Genomic DNA, 15,659 nt, shown 5'->3' on the forward strand with positions numbered 1-15,659 from the left:
GGACTTTTTACGTTGTTAACTGAAGGAAGAAAAAAAAGTTCTAGTTTCATTGGTACATCTATTATCTTTTGTTAATTAAAAAAAGAAAATCACTGATTAAATCTAGCTTGAATGTTTTTACTTTTTTTTTTTTTTTTTATCAACTGAATATGGATGCATAATGTACCTCGTTAGGGGAAATCAGGAATTGGACCCAGGAAGTCAGTTGAATGTTGTTGTTTTTTTTTCTTTTTTTTTCTCAATCCTAAGGTATATTATTATACCTATAGGTATATAAATAAATATTATTCTAGCAGGCTTTCATTTCAAATGACAAGAGTTGGATTTTGCGTCATGATTTCAAATGTAAAAAAAATATTGATTTAAATGAACTGTATGTAAACATTTGGGATCACGGCACAAAATCTACTTTAATGGCAAAATCCCATTCAATGTAAGTTTCTCGGTCCACTTCATGATTCTCCTTAACATGGTCTATGATCACCTTTTAAAGGCACTGGCAGAGGTTCCATGGATGTCAAGTAGATTTGGTCACATGATTCCAGCTTACAGCTGTATATTCAGAATAAACCATTGTTGCCTTTCAAGAGGACAAAGTATGTTTATGCACAAATCATTCTAGAAAGTTCAGCATTATGTGTGCTACGAGTCAAATGACACCAATACTCTAAACGTTCTATATGGAAGAATGGACATTAATTTGCTCTATACTGCATTGCAGTTCAACACACTAGAAATCTAGATCCCAAGCTTTAAAAAATTTGTTCAGGAATGAACATAGAACGGTTGAAAAAATATAAACAGGCAACACTGCACTGTTATTTTAAATGTACCATTGATCTCCATGGTTACTAACTGACCTGCCTTCCTTTCTTGATCCTCCAATCACAACTGCTGCTTCCCTTGGACAAACGAGCAACCAGTTGTGATTGGAGAATCAGGAAAAGAGGGTGAGGTTTGAGATAGGTTAATTACACGGGATAAGGTAATGAAGTAAACACAAAATTATGTATTCCTCCAAACGACTGCAACTTTTCCAATCTTTTTTTTTCTCTGGATGTTCATCACTCCAGGGAGAGGCATGTCCTGGCTGCGTGTTGCCCCATCTCAAACCCGCCCTCTTTTCTTGATCCTCCAATCACAACTGCTGTGATTGGAGGATCAATAAAAGGCATGGTTTGAGATAGTGCAACAAGAATGTTGTGTCATCATGATTGCCGAAAGGTGACTTGTTTTCTGAAGCATTGAACGTGAGAACAAAATGTTTAAAATATAGAATATACGATAAATGTACATGTATTACTATTTTTATGGAGAGGAAATATTTGCCATGACCTGATCCGAATAAAGAAAAGGTTTCCAAGTCTTTGGGGCGAATGGGAATGATTTATTTGTGTCTAGATACGATACACCACCACCTTTAACCCTTTACCGGTCACTTCTTGAAATACCTGGAAATTCACAATTTCAACTCTAGAATGTTATTTTGGTGCTATTTCAAAAGTTATCTACAAATTTGAAATAAAAAAATATTTTTTCCCCCTGTAAATTAAGGTTAACCAAAGTGTCCGTGAACAGGTCCTCGACCGGTACCCTAAAAATGTGGGGGCTATGGGGCATATTTTTCCTTAGGGGGCATATCTATGAAACTTGGCAGGCTGATTCACAACATAAAATAAATAAGAAAATGTATTGGGAGTTTTCTTGAATTTGCGTTGCCATGGCAACAGTAGCCGATAAAGACCCAAAGAAGAATAGCGGAATAACTACATGGTACTACATGGCAATACAGGGTACTACATGGTACTACAATGCACTAGGTAGAAGTAATACCCTAAGTGTGACTGACTAGATGCATCAGGCATATGTCTAAAAATGGACACTGTCACTTCACCTGAAGGGCATATGACCGTGTATGGCTTCACACCACTTTTTAGCTAACAACAAATCCTGATTTCACTAATCCTATGTAAAAAAAAACACCTATCCCATTCCCAACCTTTACAATGATTGTTCAACTGCAAAAATGAGTAAATGTTATCAACTTATAATGACTTGTTGAGAAAATAATGGATTTTGAAGAGTAGAAGCAGGTGCAAAAATTTGCATTTTTTGCTGTGGTGAAAAGAAGGAAGTTGCAGATCCCCAGGGTCTATCCTGATTGGTCAGATGGGATGGTGACAATATCTGTGTCATAGCCTGACCTGTGCTGATTGACTGGAAGAAGTTTTTTTTCATAGATTAAAGATCCCCCCTGTCGCACCTGGATAAATATATTGTATGGGGAAATGGCCAAAAATGGTTACTTGGTCGGTAAAGGGTTAATAACATCATTGTTCCTTTATAGGGTTAGTGACTTCTGTCCAGGGGTTTCGACCCGTTGTCTCACTGGGACAAATCTGACAATGATAAAAGAGTAAAATAGTGCAGCAACTGTTTAAAACCTGACAGTCTTTCGTCCTGCTTGACACCACAGTCCAAAACCTGTAATAAAAAGTAACAAAAGAGTCAAATAGAATAGACAGAATGATCAAAAGTAAAATAGAATAGACGGAGTAAAATAGTGCAGTGCAATAAAATAGTTAGTAGAATAGACAATAAATCAATCAAATAAAATAGCTACTAGGAAGGAACACATTTGTGTGTGTATCGTGGATGATGGTACGGTAGAGTAAAAATCGACCTTTTCATGGATCCATACTTTGTATACCTCCAACCCTCCTGCTTTCTTTTTTATGAATTTCAAAAGTTGGGGTCAAATGTTTAATTAATTAATTAATTTCAATATGGGCTTTACCTGCACAGTAGACTATATGGATCACTCTATAAAACTAGTACTAATTGCATAAATATTATCACTCTGTAGTCTGTACACATTATTATCACTCTAGTCTATACATTTAGTACTAGCATAAATATTAGCTGCAACACGGCAGTGTGTTGTCTGTAGTATACAGTGGTTTCTTAAGCAGTGTGTTGTCTGTAGTATACAGTGGTTTCTTAAGTAGTGTGTTGTCTGTAGTATACAGTAGTTTCTTAAGCAGTGTGTTGTCTGTAGTATACAGTAGTTTCTTAAGCAGTGTGTTGTCTGTAGTATACAGTAGTTTCTTAAGTAGTGTGTTGTCTGTAGTATACAGTGGTTTCTTAAGTAGTGTGTTGTCTGTAGTATACAGTGGTTTCTTAAGCAGTGTGTTGTCTGTAGTATACAGTAGTTTCTTAAGTAGTGTGTTGTCTGTAGTATACAGTGGTTTCTTAAGTAGTGTGTTGTCTGTAGTATACAGTAGTTTCTTAAGCAGTGTGTTGTCTGTAGTATACAGTGGTTTCTTAAGCAGTGTGTTGTCTGTAGTATACAGTGGTTTCTTAAGCAGTGTGTTGTCTGTAGTATACAGTGGTTTCTTAAGTAGTGTGTTGTCTGTAGTATACAGTAGTTTCTTAAGCAGTGTGTTGTCTGTAGTATACAGTGGTTTCTTAAGTAGTGTGTTGTCTGTAGTATACAGTGGTTTCTTAAGCAGTGTGTTGTCTGTAGTATACAGTGGTTTCTTAAGTAGTGTGTTGTCTGTAGTATACAGTAGTTTCTTAAGCAGTGTGTTGTCTGTAGTATACAGTGGTTTCTTAAGTAGTGTGTTGTCTGTAGTATACAGTAGTTTCTTAAGCAGTGTTGTCTGTAGTATACAGTAGTTTCTTAAGCAGTGTGTTGTCTGTAGTATACAGTGGTTTCTTAAGCAGTGTGTTGTCTGTAGTATACAGTGGTTTCTTAAGTAGTGTGTTGTCTGTAGTATACAGTGGTTTCTTAAGCAGTGTGTTGTCTGTAGTATACAGTAGTTTCTTAAGCAGTGTGTTGTCTGTAGTATACAGTAGTTTCTTAAGCAGTGTGTTGTCTGTAGTATACAGTGGTTTCTTAAGCAGTGTGTTGTCTGTAGTATACAGTAGTTTCTTAAGCAGTGTGTTGTCTGTAGTATACAGTGGTTTCTTAAGCAGTGTGTTGTCTGTAGTATACAGTAGTTTCTTAAGCAGTGTTGTCTGTAGTATACAGTGGTTTCTTAAGTAGTGTGTTGTCTGTAGTATACAGTGGTTTCTTAAGTAGTGTGTTGTCTGTAGTATACAGTAGTTTCTTAAGCAGTGTTGTCTGTAGTATACAGTGGTTTCTTAAGTAGTGTGTTGTCTGTAGTATACAGTGGTTTCTTAAGTAGTGTGTTGTCTGTAGTATACAGTAGTTTCTTAAGTAGTGTGTTGTCTGTAGTATACAGTGGTTTCTTAAGCAGTGTGTTGTCTGTAGTATACAGTGGTTTCTTAAGCAGTGTGTTGTCTGTACTGCCCTGTCAAGGCAGACCGCAGTAACTTCCAAACAGTGAAACTGAGAAAAATGGCTTTAAAGTTTTTTGACTTGCCATCCAAAATGTGTTATAGGTAGATAGATGATAGTACCCAGATTTAACATGTATTAATGAAGTAATCTTTAGGCATACAAAAATATGACGTAGTTATTTTAATTAACCCCAAAAAAGCAGATACTGCACTCTGCTGCACGATTTCCTTAAATAATTATACAGGTAATGTACAGGCAAAGTGCAGTAACTTCAAATACAATGTTGTTTTCCCTCCAGCTTTCATAACTTAACCTAGCCATTTTATTTGGATCATCATCATTCCAATATATTCAGGTATTAAATTTCATTTTCAAAATGGCTAGGTTAAGTTATGAAAGCTGGAGGGAAAACAACATTGTATTTGAAGTTACTGCACTTTGCCTGTACATTACCTGTATAATTATTTAAGGAAATCGTGCAGCAGAGTGCAGTATCTGCTTTTTTGGGGTTAATTAAAATAATTATGTCATATTTTTGTATGCCTAAAGATTACTTCATTAATACATGTTAAATCTGGGTACTATCATCTTATCTACCTATAACACATTTTGGATGGCAAGTCAAAACACTTTAAAGCCATTTTTCACTGTTTGGAAGTTACTGCGGTCTGCCTGGGTTTTGAGTGTGATTTTGTAGTTACTGCAGTTTTTAAAACCCCATATCTCAAACTGAGCGACATTAACATCTGAAACTTGGTCACAAGATAAAACATTTATTGACCAGGTCAATTTCACTCATAACTGAATTTTTACTTTTTTCAAGTTACTGCGGTTAGCCTTGACAGGGCAGTGTAGTATACAGTAGTTTCTTAAGTAGTGTGTTGTCTGTAGTATACAGTGGTTTCTTAAGCAGTGTGTTGTCTGTAGTATACAGTAGTTTCTTAGGTAGTGTGTTGTCTGTAGTATACAGTGGTTTCTTAAGTAGTGTGTTGTCTGTAGTATACAGTAGTTTCTTAAGCAGTGTGTTGTCTGTAGTATACAGTAGTTTCTTAAGCAGTGTGTTGTTGTCTGTAGTATACAGTAGTTTCTTAAGTAGTGTGTTGTCTGTAGTATACAGTGGTTTCTTAAGTAGTGTGTTGTCTGTAGTATACAGTAGTTTCTTAAGCAGTGTGTTGTCTGTAGTATACAGTGGTTTCTTAAGTAGTGTGTTGTCTGTAGTATACAGTAGTTTCTTAAGCAGTGTGTTGTCTGTAGTATACAGTAGTTTCTTAAGTAGTGTGTTGTCTGTAGTATACAGTAGTTTCTTAGGTAGTGTGTTGTCTGTAGTATACAGTAGTTTCTTAAGCAGTGTGTTGTCTGTAGTATACAGTAGTTTCTTAAGCAGTGTGTTGTCTGTAGTATACAGTAGTTTCTTAAGTAGTGTGTTGTCTGTAGTATACAGTGGTTTCTTAAGCAGTGTGTTGTCTGTAGTATACAGTAGTTTCTTAAGCAGTGTGTTGTCTGTAGTATACAGTGGTTTCTTAAGTAGTGTGTTGTCTGTAGTATACAGTAGTTTCTTAAGTAGTGTGTTGTCTGTAGTATACAGTAGTTTCTTAAGCAGTGTGTTGTCTGTAGTATACAGTAGTTTCTTAAGCAGTGTGTTGTCTGTAGTATACAGTAGTTTCTTAAGTAGTGTGTTGTCTGTAGTATACAGTGGTTTCTTAAGCAGTGTGTTGTCTGTAGTATACAGTAGTTTCTTAAGCAGTGTGTTGTCTGTAGTATACAGTGGTTTCTTAAGTAGTGTGTTGTCTGTAGTATACAGTAGTTTCTTAAGTAGTGTGTTGTCTGTAGTATACAGTAGTTTCTTAAGCAGTGTGTTGTCTGTAGTATACAGTAGTTTCTTAAGCAGTGTGTTGTCTGTAGTATACAGTAGTTTCTTAGGTAGTGTGTTGTCTGTAGTATACAGTGGTTTCTTAAGTAGTGTGTTGTCTGTAGTATACAGTGGTTTCTTAAGTAGTGTGTTGTCTGTAATATACAGTGGTTTCTTAAGTAGTGTGTTGTCTGTAGTATACAGTGGTTTCTTAAGTAGTGTGTTGTCTGTAGTATACAGTAGTTTCTTAAGCAGTGTTGTCTGTAGTATACAGTGGTTTCTTAAGTAGTGTGTTGTCTGTAGTATACAGTGGTTTCTTAAGCAGTGTGTTGTCTGTAGTATACAGTAGTTTCTTAAGTAGTGTGTTGTCTGTAGTATACAGTGGTTTCTTAAGTAGTGTGTTGTCTGTAGTATACAGTAGTTTCTTAAGTAGTGTGTTGTCTGTAGTATACAGTGGTTTCTTAAGTAGTGTGTTGTCTGTAGTATACAGTGGTTTCTTAAGTAGTGTGTTGTCTGTAGTATACAGTGGTTTCTTAAGTAGTGTGTTGTCTGTAGTATACAGTAGTTTCTTAAGCAGTGTTGTCTGTAGTATACAGTGGTTTCTTAAGTAGTGTGTTGTCTGTAGTATACAGTGGTTTCTTAAGCAGTGTGTTGTCTGTAGTATACAGTGGTTTCTTAAGCAGTGTGTTGTCTGTAGTATACAGTGGTTTCTTAAGCAGTGTGTTGTCTGTAGTATACAGTAGTTTCTTAAGCAGTGTGTTGTCTGTAGTATACAGTAGTTTCTTAAGCAGTGTGTTGTCTGTAGTATACAGTGGTTTCTTAAGCAGTGTTGTCTGTAGTATACAGTGGTTTCTTAAGCAGTGTGTTGTCTGTAGTATACAGTGGTTTCTTAAGCAGTGTGTTGTCTGTAGTATACAGTGGTTTCTTAAGCAGTGTGTTGTCTGTAGTATACAGTGGTTTCTTAAGCAGTGTGTTGTCTGTAGTATACAGTGGTTTCTTAAGCAGTGTGTTGTCTGTAGTATACAGTGGTTTCTTAAGTAGTGTGTTGTCTGTAGTATACAGTGGTTTCTTAAGTAGTGTGTTGTCTGTAGTATACAGTGGTTTCTTAAGTAGTGTGTTGTCTGTAGTATACAGTAGTTTCTTAAGCAGTGTGTTGTCTGTAGTATACAGTGGTTTCTTAAGTAGTGTGTTGTCTGTAGTATACAGTAGTTTCTTAAGTAGTGTGTTGTCTGTAGTATACAGTAGTTTCTTAAGCAGTGTGTTGTCTGTAGTATACAGTAGTTTCTTAAGCAGTGTGTTGTCTGTAGTATACAGTAGTTTCTTAGGTAGTGTGTTGTCTGTAGTATACAGTGGTTTCTTAAGTAGTGTGTTGTCTGTAGTATACAGTGGTTTCTTAAGTAGTGTGTTGTCTGTAATATACAGTGGTTTCTTAAGTAGTGTGTTGTCTGTAGTATACAGTGGTTTCTTAAGTAGTGTGTTGTCTGTAGTATACAGTAGTTTCTTAAGCAGTGTTGTCTGTAGTATACAGTGGTTTCTTAAGTAGTGTGTTGTCTGTAGTATACAGTGGTTTCTTAAGCAGTGTGTTGTCTGTAGTATACAGTAGTTTCTTAAGTAGTGTGTTGTCTGTAGTATACAGTGGTTTCTTAAGTAGTGTGTTGTCTGTAGTATACAGTAGTTTCTTAAGTAGTGTGTTGTCTGTAGTATACAGTGGTTTCTTAAGTAGTGTGTTGTCTGTAGTATACAGTGGTTTCTTAAGTAGTGTGTTGTCTGTAGTATACAGTGGTTTCTTAAGTAGTGTGTTGTCTGTAGTATACAGTAGTTTCTTAAGCAGTGTTGTCTGTAGTATACAGTGGTTTCTTAAGTAGTGTGTTGTCTGTAGTATACAGTGGTTTCTTAAGCAGTGTGTTGTCTGTAGTATACAGTGGTTTCTTAAGCAGTGTGTTGTCTGTAGTATACAGTGGTTTCTTAAGCAGTGTGTTGTCTGTAGTATACAGTAGTTTCTTAAGCAGTGTGTTGTCTGTAGTATACAGTAGTTTCTTAAGCAGTGTGTTGTCTGTAGTATACAGTGGTTTCTTAAGCAGTGTTGTCTGTAGTATACAGTGGTTTCTTAAGCAGTGTGTTGTCTGTAGTATACAGTGGTTTCTTAAGCAGTGTGTTGTCTGTAGTATACAGTGGTTTCTTAAGCAGTGTGTTGTCTGTAGTATACAGTGGTTTCTTAAGCAGTGTGTTGTCTGTAGTATACAGTAGTTTCTTAAGCAGTGTGTTGTCTGTAGTATACAGTGGTTTCTTAAGCAGTGTGTTGTCTGTAGTATACAGTGGTTTCTTAAGCAGTGTGTTGTCTGTAGTATACAGTGGTTTCTTAAGTAGTGTGTTGTCTGTAGTATACAGTGGTTTCTTAAGCAGTGTGTTGTCTGTAGTATACAGTAGTTTCTTAAGTAGTGTGTTGTCTGTAGTATACAGTGGTTTCTTAAGTAGTGTGTTGTCTGTAGTATACAGTAGTTTCTTAAGTAGTGTGTTGTCTGTAGTATACAGTGGTTTCTTAAGTAGTGTGTTGTCTGTAGTATACAGTGGTTTCTTAAGTAGTGTGTTGTCTGTAGTATACAGTGGTTTCTTAAGTAGTGTGTTGTCTGTAGTATACAGTGGTTTCTTAAGCAGTGTGTTGTCTGTAGTATACAGTCGTTTCTTAAGCAGTGTTGTCTGTAGTATACAGTGGTTTCTTAAGTAGTGTGTTGTCTGTAGTATACAGTGGTTTCTTAAGTAGTGTGTTGTCTGTAGTATACAGTGGTTTCTTAAGCAGTGTGTTGTCTGTAGTATACAGTAGTTTCTTAAGTAGTGTGTTGTCTGTAGTATACAGTGGTTTCTTAAGTAGTGTGTTGTCTGTAGTATACAGTGGTTTCTTAAGCAGTGTGTTGTCTGTAGTATACAGTAGTTTCTTAAGCAGTGTGTTGTCTGTAGTATACAGTGGTTTCTTAAGCAGTGTGTTGTCTGTAGTATACAGTAGTTTCTTAAGCAGTGTGTTGTCTGTAGTATACAGTGGTTTCTTAAGCAGTGTGTTGTCTGTAGTATACAGTAGTTTCTTAAGCAGTGTTGTCTGTAGTATACAGTGGTTTCTTAAGTAGTGTGTTGTCTGTAGTATACAGTAGTTTCTTAAGCAGTGTGTTGTCTGTAGTATACAGTGGTTTCTTAAGTAGTGTGTTGTCTGTAGTATACAGTGGTTTCTTAAGCAGTGTTGTCTGTAGTATACAGTAGTTTCTTAGGTAGTGTGTTGTCTGTAGTATACAGTGGTTTCTTAAGTAGTGTGTTGTCTGTAGTATACAGTGGTTTCTTAAGCAGTGTTGTCTGTAGTATACAGTGGTTTCTTAAGTAGTGTGTTGTCTGTAGTATACAGTGGTTTCTTAAGTAGTGTGTTGTCTGTAGTATACAGTGGTTTCTTAAGCAGTGTGTTGTCTGTAGTATACAGTGGTTTCTTAAGTAGTGTGTTGTCTGTAGTATACAGTGGTTTCTTAAGCAGTGTGTTGTCTGTAGTATACAGTGGTTTCTTAAGCAGTGTGTTGTCTGTAGTATACAGTGGTTTCTTAAGTAGTGTGTTGTCTGTAGTATACAGTGCTTTCTTAAGTAGTGTTGTCTGTAGTATACAGTGGTTTCTTAAGCAGTGTGTTGTCTGTAGTATACAGTAGTTTCTTAAGTAGTGTGTTGTCTGTAGTATACAGTGCTTTCTTAAGTAGTGTTGTCTGTAGTATACAGTGGTTTCTTAAGCAGTGTGTTGTCTGTAGTATACAGTGGTTTCTTAAGTAGTGTGTTGTCTGTAGTATACAGTGCTTTCTTAAGTAGTGTTGTCTGTAGTATACAGTGGTTTCTTAAGTAGTGTGTTGTCTGTAGTATACAGTGGTTTCTTAAGCAGTGTGTTGTCTGTAGTATACAGTGGTTTCTTAAGCAGTGTGTTGTCTGTAGTATACAGTGGTTTCTTAAGTAGTGTGTTGTCTGTAGTATACAGTGCTTTCTTAAGTAGTGTTGTCTGTAGTATACAGTGGTTTCTTAAGCAGTGTGTTGTCTGTAGTATACAGTGGTTTCTTAAGCAGTGTGTTGTCTGTAGTATACAGTGGTTTCTTAAGCAGTGTGTTGTCTGTACTGCCCTGTCAAGGCAGACCGCAGTAACTTCCAAACAGTGAAACTGAGAAAAATGGCTTTAAAGTTTTTTGACTTGCCATCCAAAATGTGTTATAGGTAGATAGATGATAGTACCCAGATTTAACATGTATTAATGAAGTAATCTTTAGGCATACAAAAATATGACGTAGTTATTTTAATTAACCCCAAAAAAGCAGATACTGCACTCTGCTGCACGATTTCCTTAAATAATTATACAGGTAATGTACAGGCAAAGTGCAGTAACTTCAAATACAATGTTGTTTTCCCTCCAGCTTTCATAACTTAACCTAGCCATTTTATTTGGATCATCATCATTCCAATATATTCAGGTATTAAATTTCATTTTCAAAATGGCTAGGTTAAGTTATGAAAGCTGGAGGGAAAACAACATTGTATTTGAAGTTACTGCAATTTGCCTGTACATTACCTGTATAATTATTTAAGGAAATCGTGCAGCAGAGTGCAGTATCTGCTTTTTTGGGGTTAATTAAAATAATTATGTCATATTTTTGTATGCCTAAAGATTACTTCATTAATACATGTTAAATCTGGGTACTATCATCTATCTACCTATAACACATTTTGGATGGCAAGTCAAAACACTTTAGCCATTTTTCACTGTTTGGAAGTTACTGCGGTCTGCCTGGGTTTTTAGTGTGATTTTGTAGTTACTGCAGTTTTTAAAACCCCATATCTCAAACTGAGCGACATTAACATCTGAAACTTGGTCACAAGATAAAACATTTATTGACCAGGTCAATTTCACTCATAACTGAATTTTTACTTTTTTCAAGTTACTGCGGTTAGCCTTGACAGGGCAGTGTAGTATACAGTAGTTTCTTAAGTAGTGTGTTGTCTGTAGTATACAGTGGTTTCTTAAGCAGTGTGTTGTCTGTAGTATACAGTAGTTTCTTAGGTAGTGTGTTGTCTGTAGTATACAGTGGTTTCTTAAGTAGTGTGTTGTCTGTAGTATACAGTAGTTTCTTAAGTAGTGTGTTGTCTGTAGTATACAGTGGTTTCTTAAGTAGTGTGTTGTCTGTAGTATACAGTAGTTTCTTAAGCAGTGTGTTGTCTGTAGTATACAGTAGTTTCTTAAGCAGTGTGTTGTTGTCTGTAGTATACAGTAGTTTCTTAAGTAGTGTGTTGTCTGTAGTATACAGTGGTTTCTTAAGTAGTGTGTTGTCTGTAGTATACAGTAGTTTCTTAAGCAGTGTGTTGTCTGTAGTATACAGTGGTTTCTTAAGTAGTGTGTTGTCTGTAGTATACAGTAGTTTCTTAAGCAGTGTGTTGTCTGTAGTATACAGTAGTTTCTTAAGTAGTGTGTTGTCTGTAGTATACAGTAGTTTCTTAGGTAGTGTGTTGTCTGTAGTATACAGTAGTTTCTTAAGTAGTGTGTTGTCTGTAGTATACAGTGGTTTCTTAAGTAGTGTGTTGTCTGTAGTATACAGTGGTTTCTTAAGTAGTGTGTTGTCTGTAGTATACAGTAGTTTCTTAGGTAGTGTGTTGTCTGTAGTATACAGTGGTTTCTTAAGTAGTGTGTTGTCTGTAGTATACAGTGGTTTCTTAAGCAGTGTGTTGTCTGTAGTATACAGTAGTTTCTTAAGCAGTGTGTTGTCTGTAGTATACAGTAGTTTCTTAAGCAGTGTGTTGTCTGTAGTATACAGTAGTTTCTTAAGTAGTGTGTTGTCTGTAGTATACAGTAGTTTCTTAAGTAGTGTGTTGTCTGTAGTATACAGTAGTTTCTTAAGCAGTGTGTTGTCTGTAGTATACAGTAGTTTCTTAAGCAGTGTGTTGTCTGTAGTATACAGTGGTTTCTTAAGTAGTGTGTTGTCTGTAGTATACAGTAGTTTCTTAAGCAGTGTGTTGTCTGTAGTATACAGTGGTTTCTTAAGTAGTGTGTTGTCTGTAGTATACAGTAGTTTCTTAGGTAGTGTGTTGTCTGTAGTATACAGTGGTTTCTTAAGTAGTGTGTTGTCTGTAGTATACAGTAGTTTCTTAAGCAGTGTGTTGTCTGTAGTATACAGTAGTTTCTTAAGCAGTGTGTTGTCTGTAGTATACAGTAGTTAGCATGCATGCACGTGTACACACACACAGCTGCATAATTGAGACTACACTGGTTGTATGCAAGTGAAGAGAAATAATTAGTTTTATAAGCTAAAATATGTTCAATCAGGGAATCAATATTTACAAAGTAACAACACATTACTTCATGGAGCAATTACGCACGACACACAAACTACATTGATAGGCACCACGGTGTACACCTTAAGAGCCTGATATCAGTCAACCTTAAAAATATAAAAGTAAAGGGTCGTGTTTACCGTGTTCACGAGTCCACAATGAACGGCCCACAGAATTCACAACGTTGTAAGTGGAAATGTTCTGAAAACTCTGAGCTCACGAAGTTGTGACGTGGTACTGACGTTTTTAAGAATGTGGGAGCCCGTGGAAGTTAGTTTTTTCCCATGGAATTATTGTAAATGTACTAGTATTTTAGAAAATTTATAAAAATATGTTTGGACAATGTTGATATTCCCAATGGTCTCATCTACATCAAAGAAGCCCCATCCGTAGAAACGTTTAAGTGCCACCTCAAAACCCACCTGTTCAACCTTGCATACCCTCACTCCTGACCCCCCAACCCCTGCATCGCTCACATTTTCACATCTGTACACACCTGTATTTTAGTATTATTATTATGCACTTTCAAAGTACAAGCCTGCCAATGTTATGAGGGAATTATCAGAGCTGGCATAACTGGACCCACCAACCACTCATTAACCCTTTCACTACCACACTACAGAGGGTTAACACTTTCACTACAGACGGTTAACCGTCTAGTGTGGTAGTGAAAGGGTTAACCTTCTGTAGTGTGGCAGTGAAAGGGTTAACCATTTGGAAGTGAAAGCGTTAACATGAGTCAGCTGGAGGTCCGAAGCATCGAAATACAACATTGTAGAGAATGTGTACTTTTACTTTTGTAGTACTTGTAAACGTTAACTTGTGTAGAATATAGAATGGAGGACTTTTACATTTAACAGAATAGTATTATATTAAGGTATTTTTTATTTTAAAATGTTCCACCAGTTTTTTTTTATTATTACATGTGATTCACTATAATGTCCATCCCATTTGAATACCAGTCACATTACCAGTGTTATCAAATGTTGCACTTAAAAGAACACGCCAACTGCATGTTAGCCTAGTTTAGCACAATGAATGGAAGCGGACATGACCAGTTAGCCTTCGGGAGAAGTGTTAGTTGGACAATGTCTAGGCTAACCGGTCACGTCCGCTTCCATTCATTGTGCTAAGCTAGGCTAACGTGCAGCCAGATAGCTTTCTACTGAACACACAGAGAGGAAACTGGTATCCATCTTCTTGTCTCTCTCTGGAGAAGACAGTAAGCTTATTTCCCAAAATGTTGGCGTGTTCCTTTATGAGTTGTCTCCACTCTCCATGTGTAATACATGAGTTAAACACAAGAGGGCGCACTGCACTAAAGAAAGGGCCCCGACACCACCTTCAGTGTAATAGTGGGACTGCTTGTGTCTGCAGATTCATGGTTACTCGTCAAAACTACAATGCAGGATCCCTGCATTATTTCCACCTAGTGTAGTAGGTGTTAGTGTTGTCACGATACTGGAATTTCGACTTCGATACGATACCTTGAAAAGTATCGATACTTTCAATAAAAAAAAAATATATATGTTTTTTTTATTATAATATTTTTTTCTCTCTTTTTTTAACAAATTTCTCTTTTGTTGCTGGTTGATTCTCCTCAGCTTCTCTCTGGTACTATACGAGAAGATAAATACACTTTTAAAACCCTTTGTGTATCTTTAGATCAGAGAGAGAGAGAGAGAAAGAGAGAGTGGCTGCTGGAGATTTTAGGTCTACTGAGCGCACCTTTCTAGTTACGACCAGAGAGCGAGAGAGAGCGAGCGAGCGAGCGAGCGAGATTTCTCCGGAGCTATGCTCGGAGCATTTATTAACGTTACATTTTCAACAACATTGCGTTAATAAATGCTCCGAGCATAGCTCCGGAGAAATCTCTCTTCCTCCTCCCCCTCACAGCCGGGCAGCGCAGCCCTGTCTTCAGTTTGTAAACAACGCTATTATTAGCTAACGTTAGCTGTCGTTCCTCCGTTAGCTTAATGCTAGCTAGCTGGCCACCTATTACTTCATGGAAACGGAGTAACGTCAAGCCGAGCCCACTACACCAGTACATGCATGAAGTCGACACAACTACCCCGTTTCCAACGAGGAGGCTGCAGCAGCTTGTGTCTGTTGCTCTGAGCGAGGAGGAGGAGGAGGCGGCGGAAGGGCAAGGCTCTGGCAGCGCGTCTGTCTGTCAACAACTTGCGGGAGCAAGCCAGCTGGTACCGATACTGCAGAAAGTATCGGTACTTGGGGAAATGAGTATTGAAGCCGTTTTAAATATTCAGTATCGATATGTATCGATACTTCGATATTTTTGACAACACTAGTAGGTGTACAAAAAACCAACACCCTGCATCTTCCATGTCAGGAGCAATAATAAGCTGTGGTTTCATATAAAGCAGTGAACACCAAGATGGTCTTTGGGAGCTTTTATTGGAAGGTGGAGGAAACATTTGAAACCACAATTCCAAATGAAAAGCAACATTTCAACTATATCCATTTATTTACAGATGCACTGGGCACTTTGATGCACTTTCGAGGCAAGGTTCAAAACTCAATTAGTTGGGGTGAAAGTAGGGTAGAGCACACAGGCCTGATCAGGCATAGACCTCTCGCACGTTGTCTGTTTGACAAACTCCAGTTTTGGCTCCTTTTCGCACACCTATGGCGAAGATTTGTTTTCCTTCCCGTTTACCAGTAATTTTGTCTTAAGCTGCATGTGGGGCTGAGTGGTAAAATGACACTTTACAGGACAATTGTATGTTTTTTTTTAAATGTTTTTATTGTGAAGCGTTGCATTCCCATCAAACATGGCATCCCAAGATTATGTTTTGGAATAACTAGCCTGATTTTTAAGAGCCACATTGCAAAACACTGAAATGACTAGATGTCATTGACCTGATCTGCGATGCCAACGGTTCCAGGCTGTTTTGGGGCTAAAGCAGCCGAAGTAAGTCACCTGTGAGAGGTCTATTGTCACACTTTATACATAAAATATACATGCTTTAAATCTGAGGGAATGTTATGACCTAAAAAACAATAAAAATAAAAAAAAGAGAAACTGAAGCTCCAGCCAGAACTCCAGCCTAGAATGTAACGTACGACACAATCTGATGAACTTTCTCGACTTTGGATTTGGTGCAATGATTCAAGATGTTTTAAAAAAAAAAAAAAAGGAAAAAGAAACACTTG

This window comes from Notolepis coatsorum, assembly GCF_963971535.1.
Source record: "Notolepis coatsorum genome assembly, chromosome: 2".
NCBI classification, from domain to species: Eukaryota; Metazoa; Chordata; class Actinopteri; order Aulopiformes; family Paralepididae; genus Notolepis; species Notolepis coatsorum.